Genomic DNA, 24,190 nt, shown 5'->3' on the forward strand with positions numbered 1-24,190 from the left:
CTTTAGTCCATGACTCGCTTACCTTCAGGGTCATACGTCACATGAAAACCAAAATAATTCCAAACGCCAGATCTGAATGAGGTTCAATTTGCTTGTTGCAAGCAGAGCTTAACTTCTGTCTCGCTAGCTTGCCCTGCGCTCTTCCTTCTGACGATGCTGTCTGTGTTGAGCGCTCAGTGGATCTGCGCTGGACAGTGCAGCCTAGGCGGAGTAGTCGAACACAGATTCACTGAGTGCTCAACACAGACAGCATCGTCAGAAGGAAAATTGATAAAATAAATTACAAATGTTGTATTGTTCGATACATATGCGTACCGAACCGAAAGCACTGTATCGAACGGTTCAATATCGATACGAATATCGTTGCACCCCTAATATATATATATATATATATATATATATATATATATATATATATAACACCCAGCACCCAGGTTCATCCTTCAAGCTCGGGTCCTCTACCAGAGGCCTGGGAGCTTGAGGGTCCTGCGCAGTATCTTAGCTGTTCCCAGGACTGCGCTCTTCTGGACAGAGATCTCCGATGTTGTTCCCGGGATCTGCTGGAGCCACTCGCCTAGCTTGGGAGTCACCGCACCTAGTGCTCCGATTACCACGGGGACCACCGTTACCTTCACCCTCCACATCCTCTCGAGCTCTTCTCTGAGCCCTTGGTATTTCTCCAGCTTCTCGTGTTCCTTCTTCCTGATATTGCTGTCATTCGGAACCGCTACATCAATCACTACGGCCGTCTTTTTCTGTTTGTCTACCACCACTATGTCCGGTTGGTTAGCCACCACCATTTTGTCTGTCTGTATCTGGAAGTCCCACAGGATCTAGATAGAGACGGATAGCATAATGGATAGCAGCTGGATAGTGTAGTGGTTAGACTACACGCCTTTGGAGCGGAGGATCGCAAGTTCAATTCTGTATCCAGTAAGGGTCCTAAGGCTAGACGCCCCATGCTAAGCGAGCCTACCGCAGACATGAGCGAGACAGATAAACAAGAAGGCATGTCGGCTCGGACATCGCCCGGATCAACAAGGTCCATATCAGGTGTTGAGGAACCAGGGTACCCTGACGAGAAGTGGGCTACTGGAACAAGAAGGCATCGGTGGGCAAGAGATGAATATGAATATGTGCGTGTGTGTCTTTCATACTCCCTGTCTCACCCAGTTACTCCACCTTCTCCAATGCCAGTGTCAAACACTACTTTCTCACTAACACATGTTCACTTTTTCCAAATACTACTACTGAAGTATTTGGAAATATTAAATACAAAGAGTATGATCAGTTTTAACTGGTTACATAACACTAAACAAATTAGGAATCATGAAAAGACACATGGAAGTATTACATCTCAAGATAAATAAGTTTTTATTTGCTGCACATTAAAATACATGTTATATAATTTTGAATTACTTATGCTTTGGCTTTTAAATCTAATCTACTACACTTTACACATCACTACACAGTCTGAGGTCAATATTTCTTTGGCTACTGTGCATGTGTTAATATGCATAGGAGGAGACTCTCTCTCTCTCTCACACACACACACACACACACACACACACACACACACACACACACACACACACACACACACACACACACACACACACACAACTGTAATACTTCATTTATGGAGCAATAAGCTCAACGAATGATGAGCATTCTGTAAATAACACTTAATATCTTGAGGGAACTTCAGACAGTTTTCTTATTCATACAGATTTCCTTCTCTCAGAAAAATAAACAAATAAATAAATAAAAAGAAAGAAAAAAAATCTGTTCCAGTGGTGGGAATAAATAGGTCTGATCCTGCTTGAGGCTGTCCTTTAATTTTCCACTTCATATCGTAAGTCGAGCTGTGGAACTATGACTAACAACCATGCTATCCTGTCACAATATAATCCAGTGGCACCTGGATTAAAAAAAAATAAAAAAAAGATTGACCAGGACAATTGGTGCTTTGCCTGAGTGCTGCCATTTATCAGCACAGGTCCTCACTTAATGTTTGTTTAATGACAGCAGAGCTGCACAGAATCCTTGTTTTTCTGAAGCAGTTTTGAGAGTCTGTAAGACGGGATGTCAATAGGTGACTCACTGTCACAATCAAATGTTTTCTCCTAATGAGGCTATTATTACACCGATTCAAGAGGAGTATGACTTTGTATACTGCTCTGATCCTGCTGGTTCATTAATAAACTACTATAGGTCATGGCCAGCCTGACAATTCACAGGTGAGAAGAACATCATTACCAGGGGTAGAAGAAGCATTCAGCAAGGTAGAAATAAGCAGAATGACCCCTGCTCTGAGAGAGCCGTGCAGTGTGGTCCAGCCTTTGGGGCAGACTGAAGCGTTTTGACGCGTCCTCCTCCACTACACAGGCAGCATGTCAGACCTGACAGGATTGGTTTCTTTATCGCCGCCCACCAAGACTTAATGCAACACATTAAAAATGCTAAGTAGAACTGAATATGTCACCTATTACTACACAGACTTTATTAGTGCTTTTTAATGTAAATCACAGAGGCATTGGGAGATTCCTTTGAAGAGTGGAAACATAAGTGTGTCACTGCCAGAGGCTTTAGAGGTGCTCAGCACGGACAAATCCACAGAAATAAAGCTTAGTCATCTCTGACTCCGAGCTCTCTGTTCGCTGGTGTGAGATTGCTGACTTCCTCCTCTTTCTCCTTTTAAAATCTGTCCGTCTGCTTCTTAATTGCTACAGTATTTCACTTTAACCTGATGATATCTTACTTTCAACTTTCCATCCCCCGGTTGTGCTTAAAAAAGGCCTCCTCCACTCTCTGTTGTTCTGAACTCCTTTCTATCCTTTCATCCCCAGCTGCCCTCTTTCCTGTCTTTCTCCCTGCGTGGCTGCTGAAAGCTCTTTAAAGATGCCCAGGGGCTTAACCACTTTGACATATTACATGAGCCTGTCTCACTCAAACCAATCCCAAGCTAATTGAGAAGCTTACGTCTTTGCTATAGCAGCTAAGAGGAGGAGGCGAGTGTAGACAGACACTCGGTTCATTCTTGCTCTGTTTTTAACTATTAAATGGATGGACTTGTAAATAAGACAGAGGTTTTTTTAATCACATATGTCCACTATTTAACTAAATCCTTCAATTAAATATTCAACTTGGCATGTAGATTAAATATCCTACTCAGTTTTTTAGAGCTTTTTAAGACAAATAGCCTGCAAGATTTGCTGCACACCTTTAACAATGTAATTATTTGCAGCAAACATTGTTAGTGCAAAGCCTGAATACTGTCTTCATTTGCATCGTAGGTAGTGCATATGTTGCTCTGCAGTAACACATTGCTCCAACAGCAGTTTGATCTTGACAACTGAAGTTTGAAGAAAACACATCTTCTTGAATCAATCCTTGTGATTAGCTTAACGGTTTGAAACACATTCCTGTTTGTAATTACTGGTATATTCAAGCAGGGGGAGACAGGAAAAACATGGAGAAGGATAATGATTACAGTCTTTTTCAGGTACTCATAGTTACTTCATAGACTCAATATGTGTCACAGTTTCTTGCATAGAGCTGTCAGTTTAAACACGGTACCTGCTCACCGTCTTTAGTTGATGAAACTTTGACGTTGATGTTATTAGAAATCTTTAGTCAAGTTTGCAATAGTTGTTGTTTGTGTGATTGCATTACATTTTTTATCAATGTTATTTTTATGTTATTAACCCTTGCATGCATGAATTATGACAACCTCAATCAGGATTTTTATTCATCTTTAGGCATGAAAAGATAAATAAAAATAAAAAAGATGAATAAAGATGCTAAAAAAAATCCTGATTGAGGTTGTCATAATTCATGCATGACAGGGTTAAATAACAATAATTACAATGAAACACGTCATACATCTATAGTAACATTAAACGACCAGCCCTTGACTAGCAAACAGCCTTTGACTAGCTTTCCACTGTAGTGACTATGACCATATATATATATTAGTGCTGTCAGTGTTAATCTCGTTAAAATGGCGTTAATGCAAATCGTGGCAAATCTCCGTTAGTGAGTTTGCGCGGATCACCCCGTGCGTGGGGCTGCACGGCGCTAACGTGTTAACAAGCTAATTGCGCTAACTCGCTAACGGAGATTTGCCGTGTTAATGCAGTAATGGCGTTAACGTCCTTTTAACGAGATTAATGCTGACAGGACTAATATACATGCAGAGCACTTCCAGCTTAAAATATCACGTTGACGCGAAGCATACGTTAGTCTGGGATGTCTGTTACAAGCTTAAATATAAAGTAAAAAAAAATGTAATTGCAAGCAGGCTATTGATCAAGTAATTGCGATTAATCGCGATTAATTATAGAAAATTGTACGATTAATTAGTTTTTCTTTATCTATTGACAGCACTAACACACACACACACACACACACACACACACACATATGTGTATATATATATATATATATATATATATATATATGAGACTGATATATGAGACTGCCCTTCTACATACTGACTTGCTTAAATTATTTATTAGCGTAAGAGCTTCAATATCAACTTGTAGTGCGTGTCACCTAATTTGTGCCCCACTTCCTTGTCCCAAATGCACATTGCTCTATTTAGTACATCAGTGCTTCTACCCCTTTTTATGGATTTCGACATTAAATAAATCAACTCAACTATCACTCAAAGAGAGCACTGCAGCCCTCACTCACTATGAAAGTTTTGGTACAAGAAACTTTAGAAAAAAAAGAGAAGAAAGACAAAGAAAAGCGCTGCACTTTGGTAGTAGTGTCCATATTTGTCAAAGAACGTTGGGTTTCAGTTGACCTGTCAGCTCAGTTTGACTTAGACATTTGTTCAACAGCTTCATGCACTGGGAAAAATGCTTTCTGGAACCAAAGGCAAGGACATAGCAGGGACTGAATGGGAGAAGAACAAAACAAAAATAAAATCAGATATAAACATGCATACATAAGTACTTGAAGATGGTATGTAAGCTATGGTAAGCTCGCCTTTCTTCTTTCTTTCTTTCAACCTTGATGTGATGACTTCTGCAAAGCTTTTTTTTTTACTTAAAAAAAGCACTTGACTCATATTTCCCAGACTGCTTGTCCTCCTCTCACATTTAATATGACTGTGTGGCTGTCACACAGAATGTGATAGCACCACTTCCTGTGCCAAGTACACAGTGTATCTCTGGTGGGGGTGGGTGGGGTGACTGTAGAATGCAGGGAAGTGTCTCATCCTGGCACCCACGCTGATCAGGTCCACGTTCACAATGGCTGTCGCCCAATGAAATCCAAAGATTAAGAGCGAATTACAACAAAGTCTTAGCGAGATCTCATCCCCAAATAAATTTGACGGTGGACTGAAAATAGCACTGAGCGTGTGCAAATGTGTCAGCTCTTTTCTTTGTTAACATTGTTATATTTGGACTTCAGTGAAGCTGAAAATCAGAGAATACAAATTCACACTAAATCCAAACCATTTAAAGCGTTTAGCTACATCTGTTATTTTTCCTCAGCATTCTGTCCAGCTAGACCCTGACCATGTGGTGCTCAATCTAAACAGCCCAATGACTCACATCCGTCAAACCACACTCCTTCTTCGCCAAAAGACTATCAAGCAGTTGGAGGGAATGTGGTTTCTTTCTTAATATTACATTTTTTAGATGGGTAAAAAGCACTGCTTTCCCATCCAGCTTCAAATCGCGTAAACACTGGAAGTGTTTTGCAGCAATGGTTAAACCGGAGACTATAAAAAGTAAATGATATTTGTTGATAACCACTGGTGATGGTGGGCAGGAACCACGATAAACTTTCAGGCGAGCAACGAATTGGTTGACATAAGACCTGCTAGTAAGAGCAGGGGTGTCAAACACAGAGCCAGGGAGCCAGAATCAGCCTTGCAAAGATTCAGCTGTACACTGGACAGTTTTAGAGAATGTGAAGCAGTCTGTAGATTTTGGACTTTTAAATGTGTTTTCATATGTTTTACAGCTTTTCTTAAAGAAACATCTCACTCAGTATTGAATTAACAAATGAAGAATTAAATGACAGATTTTTTTTTAAAGAATATCAACAATAACAATAAATAAATAAATAAAAATACATATGTAAATTACCTTTTTGCTTTATAATACCAGACAATCTCAGCAATGTTTCCCAGAACCTTTTCTTTAACTCAGACATTTATTTCATGCTTTCCTTCATGCTTATCGTACAGAATAATACTGGGGGCCACCAGTGCTACCCCTGGGCCTCACATAGTAGATGCACCTATGGTTATCAAATTTACAAACTTGGGTGTTCTTGCTGCCCGCCTGGCCAGCAGGGTGACGACAATACCCCGTCAGCCTTTTAGAGCTGAGAGGTGAAAATGTACTTTTCTTTTTCTTATATTGAGATAGCTCAGGAATTTAATGGGTAGTTAAACATTTTTACACCAACAAAAAAGAGGAGTTTCATTGGTTCAGGCCAATCAGTGTGGTCTGTATGGGGCCCTTGATGTAAAACGAGCCCGACAACACTGCATCAGAGGGTCACCTAGGCAACCAGAGGCTGGAATGTGACCAGTGACCAGGAGGCAGCTTCAAATCGATGTACAACGAGTGAATCGCTTCCAGTGTGGATCCAGCTTTAAACTTGTAAACTAATTAATCTAATTTTCATATATATGAGCGAAAATTAGGTCAAATAGTGAAAAGTCAACAAAATCACTTTTTATTGTTAATACATTTGTGTCATGGAGTGGATCTCGGAGCTGCTGTTATGCACGCACTAAAAGTCATATCTATCACCCTTCCTGGCTCAGCCAATTTCCTAGACTGCTACCAGTCAGCCAGAGGACCTCAGGCTTGCTAGCCTCTGGCATGCCAGGCATACCATCAGAACATTTTGCTGCCACTTGGTTAATAAGTGATTGGACACTCACTGGTCTGTCCACTTGCGTTCAAATGAAATATAATAAACGTAGTCAAAAACGAAAGCTGTCGTGTTAACATGGACATTAAACTGAAGTATCTTCTAGGACCGTTAAATGCCATCACATTCCTGAGCGTGTAACTACACGCATACAAGTTCACAGGCTGCTGTGACAATGATGCATATTCATAGACTAAAACCTAAAGGCCAAAGCACTTGAAGCAACAAACACACTGGCTTTTGAAAATAAAATATAAGCTACAAGTATTTAATTATGACAAATTAATATTTTCAGCTATGGTCTGGAAGATAAGGAGACTAAGAAGAAAAAGAGGCTTACCTTTGTGAGAGTTTTGTGATATTTACAGCCTCAAAGACACAGAGTCAACCTAAGTGCAAGTTTGTGTGTGTTTCTGTGGCAATTCTATTTTTGCTATTCTTTTCTTCAGGGTTGGACACCCGCCTCAGGCCTATACGGTGCATTTGGCAGCATTAGATATGTCTTACACTATTACTGTAGCGTGAGTGGAAGCTAACCCACAATAAAAAGATTTACTAAAAAAAAAAAAGGGCTTTATGGTGTGTGTAAAATCTGTTATCCAGCTATTTGCTGTTTTTTATTTACTTTCCTTGTTGTAAGGAAGATAAACAGATGTGGGCATCTTCGCAGACATGAGTGACAGCCCCCTCCTGCCGTCTGCTCCAGGCTTCAGTCCTGTTCTTTTTTTTCTTTTCGCCGAGCCAGATGGGATGCTCAACTTACACACAATCCACAAACACACACAGAAGCATACACAAACACAGACATCCAAGTACCAGATGTGCTCCTCCACTCCCTCGCATCAGACCTCCAGAGGTCATGGTCAATTGTGGCTCAGAAAAGAGGAAAACAAACAAACAAGTAAGAAATGCCACACTCAAGACACACGCTAAAAATAATATCTACTGCTCTGTTGATCATCCACCATGTTTTCACCGTTTTCAGCTAACCATCCCTGCCTGCAGTGGTAGTTTAAAACGTTAAGCCAGACACGGTCACGTGTCACATCTCAGGAAAGGCTCAAAGAATGCTATGCTAATGAGCCTGCTTACTGACGGGGTGGGACACGAGGCAAAAGACAGGTTGATCACAGATGGAGGAAGCAGTTACATAAGGTGGGAAGACACTAGCAGAAAAAGAGTGAGAAAAACAAAGTGTGAGAGAGAAGCACTGAGGATGATGACATAATTATAGTTAATTTCAAATGATAAAGGTGGAAAGAGAAACATGGGAGTGACTGAGATGGTGAGCATACAGTACAGCAACCCCCTCTGTTAAAGCTGGCTGCAGCTGGCAATATCATAATATGCAGTCTGTGTGTGTGTCTGTGTGACACAAAGAGGAAAAAAATGAGCTCTTAGTAGGATGATCTGGACAGGAGTGTTTTACTAAAGCGTCGCACATAGCTTGACATTCTGACATCCTGCAGCGACGTGTTGATGATGCCAAAGCTCTCGCTGCATCCGGTTGATGTGGCCTTAATCTCGTCTTCTCCCATCCCTCTAGTGTCTGTTTTCGATTTGCATGCATTAGTCTTTATTTGAAGACAACCTTAAAGCAGAAACCAAAGCACAGCCACACAGTCCTCTTGCTAAACGTGTTTGTTGATTATATTTGCCGAAGAGCATTAATGCAGTTCAATCTGGTGCAAAGTAAAATATTAGCTGGGCACTCGTGATAAGTTTATGGTGCAAGCCGGCTCTTCATTATTTAAATAAGCTTCCCAGAAGTGACATGTTGATAATGCTAAAGTTAGCACTGCGTGGCAGCTGTTGGAGCTTAATATAAATCCTTTTTTTTCCCCTTCTAGTGGATTAATAGTGCATGGCCTCTTAAAAAGGTTTATGCAGTTAGATTCTCAGACTAGAGGCTGCCTCTATGTTCATGTTTAGGAAGAATGAGACAGCATTTTTTTTCTTCCACAGAAGTGAACTGTTTCAGATCCAGACTTGGAAAATGCATCGCTGCTTCTGCTGTCTTGTTCAAGGGATCTGTCTATGGATTCAGAATCATTCCTATATAAAATGCCAGGCTTACATACCGCCATTTAATGTTCCAATAAAAGAAATGCCAAAAGTAAGTACAAGAGAACAACTTTCCATAGCTGAGACGTTACTACATTGCTATATATGGTAACTGGCAGCTTAGCCTACAAATGTGCATGAAATGTAGATTTAAAAAAAAGAAGCATGCAGAGCTGATTAGCATGACTTATTTTTTGAGAGATAAAGTCAGAAGTATAGGACGAACTAATATTCCACATAACTGGCCAAAAGGTGACCTCAAGTCTGGACCATAAACCTGACAGACAGGTTCTGGCCAGAACTCAGGAAGGACTTTGCCTCAGAAAGCCATCGAACTATCAAAGCTGAAATGCAGCAATAAGAGAGTTGAAAAATGAGACTGTGTTTTAATTGTAAGACCTTGAAAAACCTCAGAAAAACATATTCTTGATGACTTTATCATCTACTGCAAGACCAAACAATTCAACAACAAAGAAGAAATCTTCTGTGTTATTTCCACAGCTCTATGTCTTTGTCTAGTTCACACACACACACACACACACACACACACACACACACACACACACACACACACACACACACACACACACACACACACACACACACACACACAGGGTTACTTATTTAATGCACGGTCCAAAACCGCTAGCAGAAGAGCATCACAAAAGTACTGACCATGACTGGCTGGCTCTCTCTTCTCTATTAACCACTTACTCATAAATTATTTTGTCTTATCTTTTCAAGTTACCTACAACTAACCCACCTTATTAAGAGGCTATTTTACAAGTATTACTTCTATTTGTAGTTTTCACAAGAGCCCTCCAAGGTTCTGACACACCTCATTTAATGCTTTTACTACATATATTTTTTACTACTTTCTACATTGTAGATAATACTGAAGACATCAAATAGATGAAGCAAGATATATGGAAATATGTAGCAAAGAGAAAAAAGGTGTTTATATTTTAGATTCCTGAAACTAGACACTCTTTGCTTTGTTGACAGTGCTGCAAACCCTCAGCCTTCTATCAATGAGCTTCATGATGTAGTCACCCAAATGGTTGTCACTTCACAGGTGTGCCTTTTTGGGGCTCATTTTTGCAATTTCTTGCCTTCTTGATAGGGTTGGGACCATCAGTTGTGTTGTGCAGGTTGGTACACAGCTGACAGCCATATTTGACAACTGTTAGAATTCATATTATGGCAAGAACCAATCAGCTAAGTAATGACAGTCCATCATTACTTTAAGAACTGAAGAACTGAATTTCAAGACTGTTGGAAAACCATTTCAGGCAACTACCTCATGAAGCTCATTGAGAGAATGCCAAGAGTGTGCAAAACAGTAATGAAAGCAAAGGGTGGCGATTTGGAAGAATCTAAAATATAAAACATGTTTTGAGTTATTTCACACTTTTTTTGTTCACTACATAATTCCATATGTGTTCATTTATAGTTTCGATCCCTTCAGTGAAAGAAAAAAGTCCATTGCGGCCACTTGTGCATTTAAACAACAACAACAAAAAAACAAAACAAAACTCAGATGTCATCTGCTGTTACTTCAAAAAAAGAAAGTTTTGCAATAGGCAAGTTGGCAAAAATGGGTAAAGTAACTTCTCATAAAAGCCTTTGATCAAGATGAGAAAATGGATAAACAAAGGCATGAATTTTGACATGAGTGGTTGGTAAAAGTCTTCTTGGGTGATATATAATAAAGACATCCAGATGAATAGTGTAAATTGTATTGGGTGTATGGTGGATGACGCTTGTAATACAAAATTTGAGATTAAAGTCGGACAATGACAGCTTGCAGGACTTCCTGAAAAGCAGCTTGTCTTCTCACAATATTTTGGCATCAACGAGTTGAGAGAAGGAATTGAAAAGCTAATCCAATGTGAAATATTACTAACACGTTACTTTTAATCAGTGCAGTCTTTCAATATTTCTCGTGACGAAAAATGGACTGCTTATCGTGCTGCAGGGTTATGATCCTGATCTTCTGCCTTTAGTCTGATCTATATGCTCCATTTTTAAGGTTAGCAGACCCATGTGAAATCTTAGTCCAAATATAAATTCGCTAAACGCATGGCAGATAGTTGTAGATGTTGAAACAAAGATCCACAAATAAGGCACAAATACCCTGTACTTACGCACATTTTGCTGCCAACAAGTCAGGTTTTTTCAGGAAACAATGAAACAAGTACATGTGGAATATGCAGGAAAAGTACAGGGTACTTACAGTGTACTTGTTTCATTCTTTCCTGCAATGCCCCTTATTCGCAGGCTGTTTTGTAAAGTTTTACCAGAGATATTTTTTAGCAAAATATTTCTAGCTAATATTTCTAGCTGGTGATTCTAAATTGCCCACAGGTATGAATGTGAGTGTGAATAGTTGTTTGTCTCTCTGTGTTAGCCCTGCAGCAGATTGGTGACTTGCCCAGGGTGTACCCCGCCTCTCGGCCTATGGTAGCAAGGAAAGGTAACCCTGATAAAGATAAAAGGAAGTGAATGGGTGGATGGATGGATATTTATAGCTACTACAATGGTGACTGTCACAGATTTATTAAAAAAAATAACTTTACTAACTGTTTGAAATAGATTTGACTCAAATAGGTTTCAGTGAAGACATCTACTAACTCAGTTTGATCAACGTACAAGGACCGCTGGCATGAATACGCTTCTTTGTGGAGAAAACAGTTCCTGTTTCGCCCCTAACTGTCAAAAATCACACAGTACAAGAAAGCTGTCAATCATCTACAAGGGGATGATAAATGACAAAAATAAAATGCAAGTTATAATTCAATAGTTGTGGTAGGGACATATCAAGCCTCATGTCTGGAGAGCACCACAGCAACAAGAGTCAAAGTAGTAAGAGCAGAAAGAGTCTGACACTTCAACCAAACTAATACAAGGAAGCTGCCCAGTGCTTTTTTCTGGAAGCTCCACAGGGGAATTTGGGACCACATGTATTTGCATATTCACACTCCTGCTGTTTAGGATACCAAAACACCTCCTCCATCTGACTTCTAACATCCTAATCTCACATTCTCAATGGCTTTCTAATGACCACTCCTTCTGCAAACATCTTAAGCTCACCACTTCCCACTGTTAATTGTTGCCTATATCCACGATGTCCCTATGTTCACTTCTCCAGGATGAGAGTGATACATGTACTGCACGGTCTCCATCTCTCCATTACTATACAGAACAAACTCCACTGCATGCATAGCCCATCTCTCACAGTTAATAAGAAGAAAAGCCTCTCTGAAAGGCTGTGGAGGTGAGAAGCCTACTGTTAAACGTTTTTGTAGTGAGCTGCTCTCCAGCAGAGCAGTAAAGCTTTGTCACTACAAAAACCACACAGTGAGTTTCCAGTGACATACAACACAGAACGAAAGAATGGGAAATGATGCACATCTGCTGCTGAAGATATATGTAAATGTAGAGATAAATATAGAGACAAATACTATGGCTACTGATTTGGATAATTAAATCAACATCCACAAAAAAGGATTTAAAAAGGTAACAGTGGAAGGAGTGATGGCTTTTGCCGGGGAAAGAAGTTCACAGATGTGACCTAGTAAATACTGTATCTACTTTATCCAGCAGCAGTGCATCATCATCATCATTATTCTAATTTCATTCAGTTTATTCGATTGGATTCAATTTTATTTATACAGCACCAAATCACCACATCCAACAACCCCCCGAGGCAGCATTTGGTGAGGGTGGGAAAGAAAAACTCCCTTTTATAGTAAGAAACCTCTGGCAGGACAAGGCTTATAAAAATGGATCAGGCTCAGGGAGAGGCAGCCATCTGAATGTAGGTGAATGAAGAAGAAACAGTGCATCATGGGAAGCCCCCAGCATCCTAGGTTCAGTTCACCGGATCCAGCCCAAACTATAAGCTTTATCAAAAAGAAAAGTTTTAAGCCTAATCTTAAAAGTAGAGATATCCGGCTCCCTAATCCAAACTGGGAGCTGGTTCCACAGAAGACAGGCCTGAAAGCTGAAGGCTCTGCCTCCCATTCTACTTTTAAATATCCTAAGAGCCACAAGTAAGTCAGCAGTCTCAGAGGGAAACGCTCTACTGGGATGAGACGGTACTGTGAGGTCTTTAAGATTAGATGGGGCCTGATGAGTCAAGAAATCTGGAATCTTCTCTCGTCTCTTTTAGTGCTGACCAAATATTTTAAAAACAGCAAGTTATATCAGTTTGGGAGTCATCCGGTTGTCTTAATTAAATTAGAATAACTTGTTTTGACATTAGCTGTGTTACTTATAAAAATGCATCCTCTGTCCAATTAAAGAGCCCAGCAAACAAATGTCACTCTAGCTCCTGTTTAAATCACAGCTAAAACAAGCTACACTCTATAAGAGATCTTCAGGCGAGGATAACAAAGAATCAGTGTGAGGTTTCGCACTTTGAATTTTCCATACGGTCCAATTACTGCTTTAATTGAGGCCAGTCTTGTTAATTAGCAACATAAACTGGATTGTTGAAAAAATGAAGCACGAGTGTGGAGGAGATGAAAAGAGGCTGAGAGACGTGCAGAGAAAAAGAAAGAACACAAGGTGTCTGAAAGGTTGAAACTATAATTGGACTTGTAAACACACAAAAACATTGTTACCGTTGACACTGTCATTAAATCATCACATTGCTGGTTTTTGCTTTTGCTTATTATTATAAAGTATATTTGATTAAATAAGTGGCTGTAGAGCAAACACACTATCAGCATACAGACTGTTTGTCTATAAGCTCTCACTGTGCAATTCTGGGTGCAAAATCTCTTGGAAAAATGAAGGCTTGATTTCTGCAACCAAAACAGGAAGAGGATAATGCTTTTCTTTAACCTGGTGACAGGTTACCAATTAGTACCTGTCACCAGGTTAAAGTCAGGGATAATAGAAAATTTAGAATAACAATGGAAAAAGAGCCCTGTTGTGAAAGCAGACAAGGAAGGTGAAGAGGGAGGAACCAAAAGTAAAACAGGAATGAACCGTTGATGGCACCCACTGAATGGAGTGCTTCAGGACTTCCAGAGGTTCAAAAGTGACATTCAGTTGGTGCTGGCACCTCAGAAAATGGATAAAAACACTTTCATTGAGGTTTCCCGAGGAAAGGATCTGCTGTGAATGTGATGCAATAAATCTTTTGGTTAGAATTTATGCATTTTACCACACTGGTGAGAATAAAAGAACCAAAGAGCAAAGAGAAAATGGTGTTCATCCTAAGCCCATGACTGGACGACTGAATAACGATGGACTAAAACAGCCTTTGGAAACCACAGGAATATTTTAAATCAGTTGTGTATGACACTCAAATATATTAGAAGCAGTCATAGTTGACTCTCAAAAGCAGTGTTTGTCTATTATCACCGCATATTTTAAAAAAAGATAAAAGCCTAATTAATGCCAGCCAAGCAAGCATCAAGTCAAACACCTCATAAGTGGTGCTTATTCAGTAGTGTGTATAAACCTCTATAAAAGTTTCTGTGATTTGAGCTAAAAATTAAATTAAACATAAAAAACCAGGCCTGTACCGTGCTGTACAACTAAAGCTTCCACTTTTCATTGAGTGATGCACGCATGCAGTGTTATTGTCACTGATAGCAGGATTACTGATCACTACATTGTGAAAGAGTCTGTGTGTTATCTTTGTATTCAACTCAAGTCAGAAGGGGACTTGAGTCGAATGCTAATGCCTTGCTCCCACAAAGCACAGCACCAGAAACTGGAGGCATTTTATTTGGCAGTACACAGGCGCTATAGTACACAAAGGGCCTTTTAGATTGGATTTAGAAGTAAAATGCCACAGTCAGACTAGGGAAAACAGAGGTTGGAGACTGGGGCACAACCGGAATTACTTCACATCTTGTTGCTTTGAAGATGAGGACCAGGTCTGCGACCACTCGCAGTCAGTTGGAATCTTCAAAGCATCTTTGGTGCATCGAGACGGCGATTAAACAACAACAACAACAACAACAACAAGCAACCTTGCTTTTACATACAGCCAGAGTTGGGCATCTGGTTGCAACAAAATGTGCGACTCTTATAAAGAGTTATGTCAGGAAGGGCATCCATCACCAAATTAATCATGCGGGTCATAAGAAATCTGGTTTCCATACTAGATCCATGAGGACCTGGGTTAACAACAACTGCTTCCTGGATGTATTAAAAGAGGACATGCAGAGGGTTGGTGTGACAGAGGAGGATGCTAGAGAGAAGGTGAGATGAAGGTCAATGATCTGCTGTTGGGACGCCTAAAGAAGACTCTTTGCTGGAGGGGTGGAGAGTAGCATTCAGGAGACTGTTTTTTCCTCTCCCAGCTGGTTTCATTTTCATGTCTTAACTTCACTTTCACTCACCGGGTACGGTCTGCACACCATGCCACAACCCAATTTTTCCTAGATGATCAATGTCATTTATGTCAGTGGCTTAATACACAGTACAGAAATGCCATGTCATCGTGTAGTGATATCATATTAGTATATTTAGACAATATTTGATCCTAATAATACTGTAATGCAAAGCAATGTAAGGTGAAATAAAATAATCAAGAATATTGACCCATATCCTGCTCTATCCAGATAATAAAATATAGCTGATGTCAAACCAGTCAGCTTATCAAGTGGGTTTCCACCTGGCAGCATTTTAATCAGAATATAGTTCAGGGCAGTGAAGCTGATGCTGCCAGCTGGGTGGTTTCAATGCGTCTGTGACCTAGCCTGACACAAAGGTGATAAACAGGGTCAAATTTTACGCATCATGTTGTCATCCTCAATTCACATCAGAGTGATTTGTTGTTGTTTTTTTCTCTCAGAACACTATTTGATATCAAATTGGGAAAAAAGGGGAAAAAACCCTCCTTGTCTGCTCATCTCCTCATCCAGCGATCCCTACCAAATGAGCAGCTCACTGAGGTTCAGTCTATTAATCTTGTCAAATGGATTCAGAGAGCAAGGATATTATAGACAGACATCAGCTCAGGACAGGGGACCAGATGGCTTTGCAAAATGGAGAGAACAATAAAAAGAGGAAAGAGGAGAGAAACTGAGTGCAAAAAGCACCCCATAAAAGTGCAGAATGGGAAGGGATAACATTTTTCAGGAGTGAGACATCATGGAGAGACATTCACATGGATGAAGGAGTCAGTGAAAATGACAGGCTATGGCTCCTGCTGTCACTGGCTCTCAGATGTTAAGTCATAGTGCTTTCCTTGACAACTTGCTGTCATTACATGCGGCAGAAATACAGATCCCTGTTGAATTATGCATGGGTGGGGGTAAGATAAAGACTAAGTCAGGTATCAAGACAAAAGCGGCAACACATGTATGTGAAGAAGAAAAAACCCACACAGGGAATCACAGAAGGACAGATGACCTCAGCTCTGTTACTTTATTGATACATTGCTGCGGTCATCTTTCAGGCAAAAGAAGGCCCTTGATGTGACACACAGTCCAAGCTTAAACTTCAATGTAAAATATAACCTGTCTTCCATGACTGCACTCCTCGGTGGTGATAAAAATAACAGGCAGAGCAGCCATACGGTGGGATAATCTACAAAAGTCTCCAAGTGTGGCAGATAAGACAGAGCTTATAAATAAATTACTTGGGTGAAAAAATTACCTTGAGATGAGAACTTTATCTGGGACTTTGATATTAATTCCATATAGAATGAGGATGTAAGAATACAAAGGATCTGATGTAATTTACAGGATCAGGTGATGCACCTGAAATGAATGTTTCATTTCACGCCACAGGGATTAAAACCTATTAATTACTTGTATTATAAACCTATTATTTGCATTAAGTATTCTTTAATAATCTGTAGATGCACAGTTGCCCTACATTAGGTTCTCATAGTAATCATCTGGACATTTCAGAGACCTTTTCTCAGTTACATGCTAACAATAGTAAATGTTTCTTTAATACATTAAAATAATATTAATAGAGGCTCGGCATGTCTATTTAAACATACTTTTTTTCTTCAAATGTTAACTGAAATGAGATCACACATGAGAAACTGAAGCATCCATCACTGTCACAGTAATTAGGTTACATCATTCATATCATAGAGGTTTTTAAGGGAACCATTAATTGGAAGTGAGGTTATTAAAATAGAACTCATGGGTTAATAATAGGCACATTTACCCAGATATTAATTTCTCATTTCACAAAATAACCAAATGAGAATAATGAGTAAAAAGAATAGCAGAATAAAACCATTGCTATTAAACGTATTTCTATTTTTGGTGATTTCCATTTTTAGGCAGAGCTGTCTGTGAGATATAAAAGCTGGTGGTGGTTCATGATGGCAAACAGTGAAACAGACTAGGGCTGGGCTATATCATACCATTCACGGTAATACCGGTGTAATTTTGGGCAACGATAGGAAAATGACATATCGCGATAGAATATGGGTAAAACACGCATGCGCAGTGCCTTCGTTTACATACGCACATGGCGGCGACGCAGAATGAGAAGAGCGAAAGTGGATCGTTAAATGAAACAGATGAACCAGAATTGGTTTGTAAAAATGCTGCAACTTCAGTGGTGTGGAACTGGTTAGGCTTTCGTCCGTCAGATACACAACAAAGCACTATTTTTGGTAGCGCATGCTAGCAGGCCGTCGTTATTACCGTTATTATACAGCACACTTAAAATCAATCCTTTGATTTTTCTGAAAATCGACAGTGCCCTTTATAATCCCGTGTGCCTTATGTATGAATTCTGGTTGTGTTTACTGACCTCGAAACGATTTTATGTACATGGCGCTCGAAAATCTGTCAAATGTTTTAGTGCGACTTTGCTAAGCTACGAAGCCGCACCACATGATGGATTGTCGGAGCATTACGGCTATATTAGGCAGGCGCCTCGTGGAGTGATACGTACTGTGCTTCAACATAATATTACTGTATTGTGTCCCATATGGAAAAGATATATATAAATCTTATAAAGTTTGTACCTGTCTTGTGTGAAACTTGTATGAAAAGCATATAAGAGTGAAAACAGATATAAGATCCCTTGAAAAATTATATAATGAAACTTGTATGTTTTGGATACTTACTAAAACAATGTATGAAATTAATGAGAAAGTGGCGACTTTCATGAGTAATCACATATAAGTTTTTACTATTTCTTTTCCAACCTCTTTTTAAGTTTTGTGGATATTATACATGGTTATGCTCAGGGTATGTCTGCCAATTTCCACTGGAAATGCCTTTTGGTTAAACTGTCAGCAAGGAATTTGCACTGTTACATTTTTATATAACTTTAATGCACATAAAAAAGCAGCTGCTTGTTTAAGTGAAAATACATAGATGGGGTATTTTGCACTAATAAAGTTGTGGAGTTGTAAAGTATTTTGTCTAGTGTCAATTATATCGTCAGTTATATCGTTATCGCAAATTTTCAAATGTATATCGTGATAAATATTTTTGGTTATATCGCCCTGCTCTAAAACAGACACAACTATATCTAGCGAAAGGGTAATCAGGGATAGGCACAAGCTAGTGATTCGTGCAGAAGTTGTCAAACAAGTAGTCCAGAGTAAGAGAGACTCTCTGTGCTGCCCAGACGTTTTTTTACAGAGACATTAGCAAAAGGGAAAGAGACAGACTGAAGTTTACAACGTGTATGTACTTTCATTAATTGTATCATGACCGCTTAGGTTTGACAATACTGCATGCAGGCAATGGCAGGTCAGCTAATCATCAGGAGTGGTTTATTAACATTGTGTCAAAAAAAAAAATCTATTCAAACCCCCACATAGGTTGATTTTGGGAAAAAAGGTTAAAAATAAGAAAGAAGACACTGAGAGGGAGGGAGAGAGGCAGAGAGACAGAAATGAAAAGGCAGAAGCTTTAAAAGCTTTGGGAAGGATTTGTATCCAATAAGCCATGGTGAGGATTAAACCATGTTAATGCAACACAACACATGCCTACACAAACTGGACACAGTGCACACAGCACTCTCGCTCAACACACACATACACACACGCGCGAAGACTAAATCTATTATATTAATGTAAATTTTATAATAAAAAAATGATGCAAACATCTAATGACTCACTGTACAGGGATAGTTCCCAGTGATTATTAAAACAAGCGAAGCTGTGCCTTTTATCGTGTCAGCAATACTTCTGTTCGTTTGGCCGAAGTAGACTCAGCATTCTAAAAACAAGTTGTATGAAATCACCTTGTGTGAGGCGATGTACTGCAACTCCATTAAAGCCAATCCATTGCCTCTATGCAAATTAATGGAACAAAGTGTTCTCATGAGACACAAAATCCCCTGCAGGACTGCAACCTTGGCTTAGGGCTCCTGTATACAGCTGAGAGGCACATAATTTTCTCCACCATTATCTACAATGCTGTGTAATTAGTTTAAGTTTAGAACAACAAAAGAAATATATTAGAAGATCTTAGAGTGGGCGGAAGATATTCCTGGCCACACATTAGAATACAGTGTCTGTTTTGTCTTGAATAAGAAAGTTGTAAAGGTTGTCAGCGTGTCAGTTGCTTCTGACAGATCAGTACAGCGCTTAATAAAAACAGAAACAGAAATAAAAACAGAAAATTGAAACCAAGTCTGATCAAAGTAATCGATTGCAGGCTGAAAGCAGGCTGTCTTTTATGCAGTGAGGCCCAGTTTCAAGATGTGAAGAAACCAACTAAACACGCCATAATCCCTATTTCAACATTGATGCTCTACAGTGTGTTTCCCTGAAAAAAGAACACAAGGAAAATCTGAGCATGTTTACTGTGCGCTCAGTTCAGTTTAACAGGGCAAATATTTGATGGAGTTACATACAGTTGCTTCTCCTGGATAATCGCAAACAGCTCTGCCCTTTTAGTTTTACATAAACAATCCTGAATAAATGCATTCACTTTATCTTTGCAGACAGCATCCACACGATTAACAAATGCATTTATGACAATAACCATTTGAATTCCAAATGTGTGAGTGTTCGATTGTTCACTGTCACCAATTAAATTCACATAATGGACAAAATAAAATTTTGCATGTAGTGATTTTATGTATCTAATTAGCACTAATATGAAATGCAGTATTATATATGATGGTGCTTCTTACAGCCGTTGATTAACACAATATTAACAGCAAACAAAAGTGCAGCGTATAATGTTTGTGTGATTAATAAACAGCAATACTGGATCAAATCCTAAGAGGATACTAAATGGTGAGTAGAGAGGCACTTTACATGTCTTACTATGTTAATGAAAACAGGGGAATTATGTAAATTATTGAGACAAAGCACATCTGTTAACTAAAAAGAGGCTGATTTTTGTAAAGTCAAATATAACAGGCATATCTTGTTTTTCTCTCTGCTAACGCACATTGTTCATGTGCTTTAAATCCATTTAAGAATGTGAGGTGAGTCATTCTAGTTTGAAATGTGCGAGGGCATCATTAGAAAGCGTGTGTTGGAAAAATGCTGACATTTTAGTGGTCTGAGTTTTGTCTTATGTTCGCCAACACGACCAAACAGCGATCTCCAAAAACCTGCATTTTTGATGGTACAGAGCAGAATTACTGCCTTTGGAATTGACAGCATTAGTGTTGAAAGGTTTTAGAGCAATATGCTCCTAACCAGAGGATGTTTTTTCAGGTAAGATCTTGCACATTTCATCAAGACAATGCTAAGTGCATACTGCATCTATTACAGCAGCATAGCCTGCAAGCAGCACCTTTCGTCAACTAAAACCATTTGGACCATCACGAAATGAAAAATACAGCAAAGAAGGCCCCGGACTGTTAATCTGCTAGAATCCTATATCGGACTTGAATAGGACAACATTTCTCTCCTAAATGTCCAGCAACTAAACTCCTTAGTTCCCAGATGTTTGCAGACTTTTGTTAAATACAGAGAAGATGCTACACCGTGGTAAACATAGCCCTGTCCCAACTTTGCTCTTTGCATGTGTTGCTCTCATCAAATTCAAAATGAGCAAACATTTATCTTCAAATTAAACATTTTCTCAGTTTAAACATTTGATTTTCTATTGTGAATAAAATATGAACGTGTGAGATTTGAGACTCTCGCCCTATGGCAGCTGAGATAGGCTTCAGCCCCCCACGACACTGAATTAGACAAACAGAATGAATGGATTGATGGATGGATAGAGATATACAAATTATTGCAGTCTTGTTTACATTTTACACAGCTTCTCAACTCTTCTGGTATTGGAGTTGTATGATTCCTCCCTTCAGTGTACTTTTCTTAGGCAACATTGATTCAATGCAGTCAGTACAATACAGGGGGCAGTATGTGTTCAAACATTTATCAAAGATCTTTTTGTTCGTAAGACTGCAAAAGAGTTAGGCTTTTAAACTTGTCACCTTTGATGTTTCAGCATGCCCCAATGAATGGGCCACTGTTGTGTGTGTTTGTGTTGCAACTCAGTGAAGCAAAAGAAAAAAGAAATCACTAATGCAGGAACTGCAGGAAGGGTATTGATTTGTGTCTTTGAGTACAAAAACTAAGGAGCTACATTTAATGACGCTGCAAAGTTAGCAAAATACACATTCACAGGGCATTCAAGCACATTTTCTTATTCTCTGTTGGCACGTTCAAAAGAATAAAAAACATAATCTATCTGCTTTCTTTCACATTTGAACTGACTATGAAATCCAGCATCATTCTTAATCTCTCTATGTATCTAATCATACACAAATTCTTCCTTTGCTAGCAGAATAAAGACGTTCAGGTACCTCCCCATGGTTGTTTGGTGGAGTTTTCTCCTATAGATAGCACTGCAGAAGAGATTTGTGCTCAGACTGAAATTAATCCAGTGTGAAATCATCAGTCCAGTCAGTGCTGTACCTCAGGGAAGCCCTGCAAGAGCGAGGGTAGCCATGATGCTGTGCACCACAGCTACATTCCATCAATGCTTGCTGCTCGCGGGCAACACTGTACAAGCATCTAAATGACAAAACATGTCTGTTCATGTTCATCCAACACTAGCATACTTACTGTACTCGTGTTACATTCAAATGATTTAAAATCAAATACTCTGACATTTCTATTCTGATCGGGTTTTAGCCTCAGCAACCACACACCCTCTGAGATTTATTATTCTCGGCAAAGGACAACAAGTTCTGCCTCCCACAGCCTTCAGGATCTATGAGTCTAGGCAAGGTCAAGGCGTGCTGTCTTTATGGAGCTCTTTATGAGCCAGTTCTCCTGGTGGTTAAGCGGCTTTCATGTATTCAACAACAGCAACCAGACAGCGAACATCACATTAGTACTGCACTTATATTGTTCCTGGCAATAAGATGCTAAAATAGGCAATAGATGAAGACGGAACATCAAAGTGGTGATGGGGTGGAGGGAAAAAGAAGTAGATCTACTGTACCTCACTGGGGCGGCCAAAGAGCTTGTTTTTGAGGTCAGTGAAGAGCTGGCTCATAGAGGAAGAAATCCTGTAAAAATAAAGATGCCTTATCAACTTCAGGGATTATAACAGACTGTGTCATTTTAATTTATAGTATGATGAAAATGAAGTTACGAGCCAAGTCCTCTAAGACTCTGTCAGACTTTCGCTAGACAGCTTAAGTTTGACTTGCAGAAGTGAGCATTATTATTGCCCTTTCTTCATGTTTTTCATTCTCTTCAATATTGCTTATTGTGTTCCATTCATTTAGAAATTCAATAAGTCTTTGAAGATAAGAAAACATCACATCTTAAGAGATAAAATATTTTAATTAAAAACCCAAGATTAGATTAGGAAAATGCTTCTGGAGGCAATAAATCTGCAGGAACTAGAACAGGAGAAATATTTTTCTGCTTATGCAATATGCCTTCAACAAATTGCTCACTAAAATTATAAAGCAGTAATTTGACTATGTACATCAATTACAAGAAGCTCTTTTTCTTTTTTTGAATTCCTGCAACAGAAAACGCTTTAAACAATTCAGCTTTACTCTGTGCTGCGACAGTCATACAGAAATTTAAAAGCCAAATATTTTTTAAAAAGGCACTAAATATAGACTGCTGTGTCACTCTAGCTTTACTTTTCTTTTTTTCTTCTGAAAGATAGGTTGAAGTTGTCAAAAAATGTGAGACATCTTTCAAAACAGTTTGTTACGTGAGCACATCAGGAGAGAATAAAGAATTTCTCACTCTTTGTTAGTATTTGCGTACATTTAGGCAAATAACTAGGCATAATTGTAATAATGTGTATGCATCTGCTACCAAAGCAGAGTCAAAAATGTTTCTGACATTTTCACAGTCCATCTAATTGTCACGGCTGTGAGCCACGAGTCCAAGTATTGTCAAATGTATTTAGAGAGCTTGAGTGCAATAAAGAAACAACTGTGAACATGGAGGGACTTCCTCAGATAAACATTTTACAGAGGAAACAGCAGTGTCACGGAAGAGGAATAAGGATATGTGGTGGCCCAGCGAGGAAAAGATAACAAAATACAGGAAGAAGCAGTGGATGTAAGCTCTTTTCTGATTCCCGAGGGGGAATATTTGGTGTGAGTTCAGTGACAATTTGTGAAAATGGAGTGACGGAGTGTTCCCTGATCTGGTGGCCTGGCTTTTTCAGGGACATTCACACAGGAAGTGATTCACTCATGCTTTGTTGCTGTATTGCAGACCGCCTGATTTAGGAAATGCACCCTGAGAGCTGAGAACCGTAATTGCTGCAATAAATCTGCCAAATTATCTGAAGGAAAACTGTAAAAAATAAAGAAATAAATAAAAACTCACCGACTACATCTATATCAGCCCGGTGTTGTGCAAAACAGACGACTGTTTCAAGTGACAAAGTGGAATATATAACTGATACTTTTCTGAGGAGGACTGAAGTGTTTCAGCTGGGTCTGCTACACTGTAGAGCAGACCTCATTACATCCAGCCATTAAGTTACTGTTCTTGCTAAAACAGCTGCAAGGTCTTCAAAATCAGACACTGGATGTGACTGCTGGCACAATCACAGTTCTGTAAGTGACTATGACTTTGATGCAATACAGCCTAAATGCTAGAGAAAATGAATGAATATTGCACAAAAGACAGGAGAAGGAGAATTACAGCGATGCTATAGTTCATCACTACAGAAGACTGTTAGACAAGCGTTCTTGTAATTTCTTTAAATAGCATTCAGGAATAATTCTCCTGGTTTCTTAAAAGATATTAAAGAGCTCTTCTTTGGACCTAACACGATGCCACACTGCTTTAATGATGCTGAGG

General features: G+C 39.2%; 1 protein-coding gene across 7 annotated transcripts in view; it reads right to left on the reverse strand.

Annotated features, from left to right (window-relative positions):
* dlgap4b (discs, large (Drosophila) homolog-associated protein 4b) overlaps positions 1 to 24,190 on the reverse strand; it is a 136,466-nt gene that overhangs the window by 78,967 nt on the left and 33,309 nt on the right. For all 7 annotated transcript variants that reach the window (XM_076883875.1, XM_004545162.4, XM_012917545.4 and 4 more), the window contains exon 2: positions 22,350 to 22,416. The gene's annotated coding sequence lies outside the window, so the exon portion shown is untranslated. The remainder of the gene's footprint in view (positions 1 to 22,349; positions 22,417 to 24,190) is intronic.

Source organism: Maylandia zebra, linkage group LG5 (genome assembly GCF_041146795.1).
Source record: "Maylandia zebra isolate NMK-2024a linkage group LG5, Mzebra_GT3a, whole genome shotgun sequence".
NCBI lineage: Eukaryota > Metazoa > Chordata > Actinopteri > Cichliformes > Cichlidae > Maylandia > Maylandia zebra.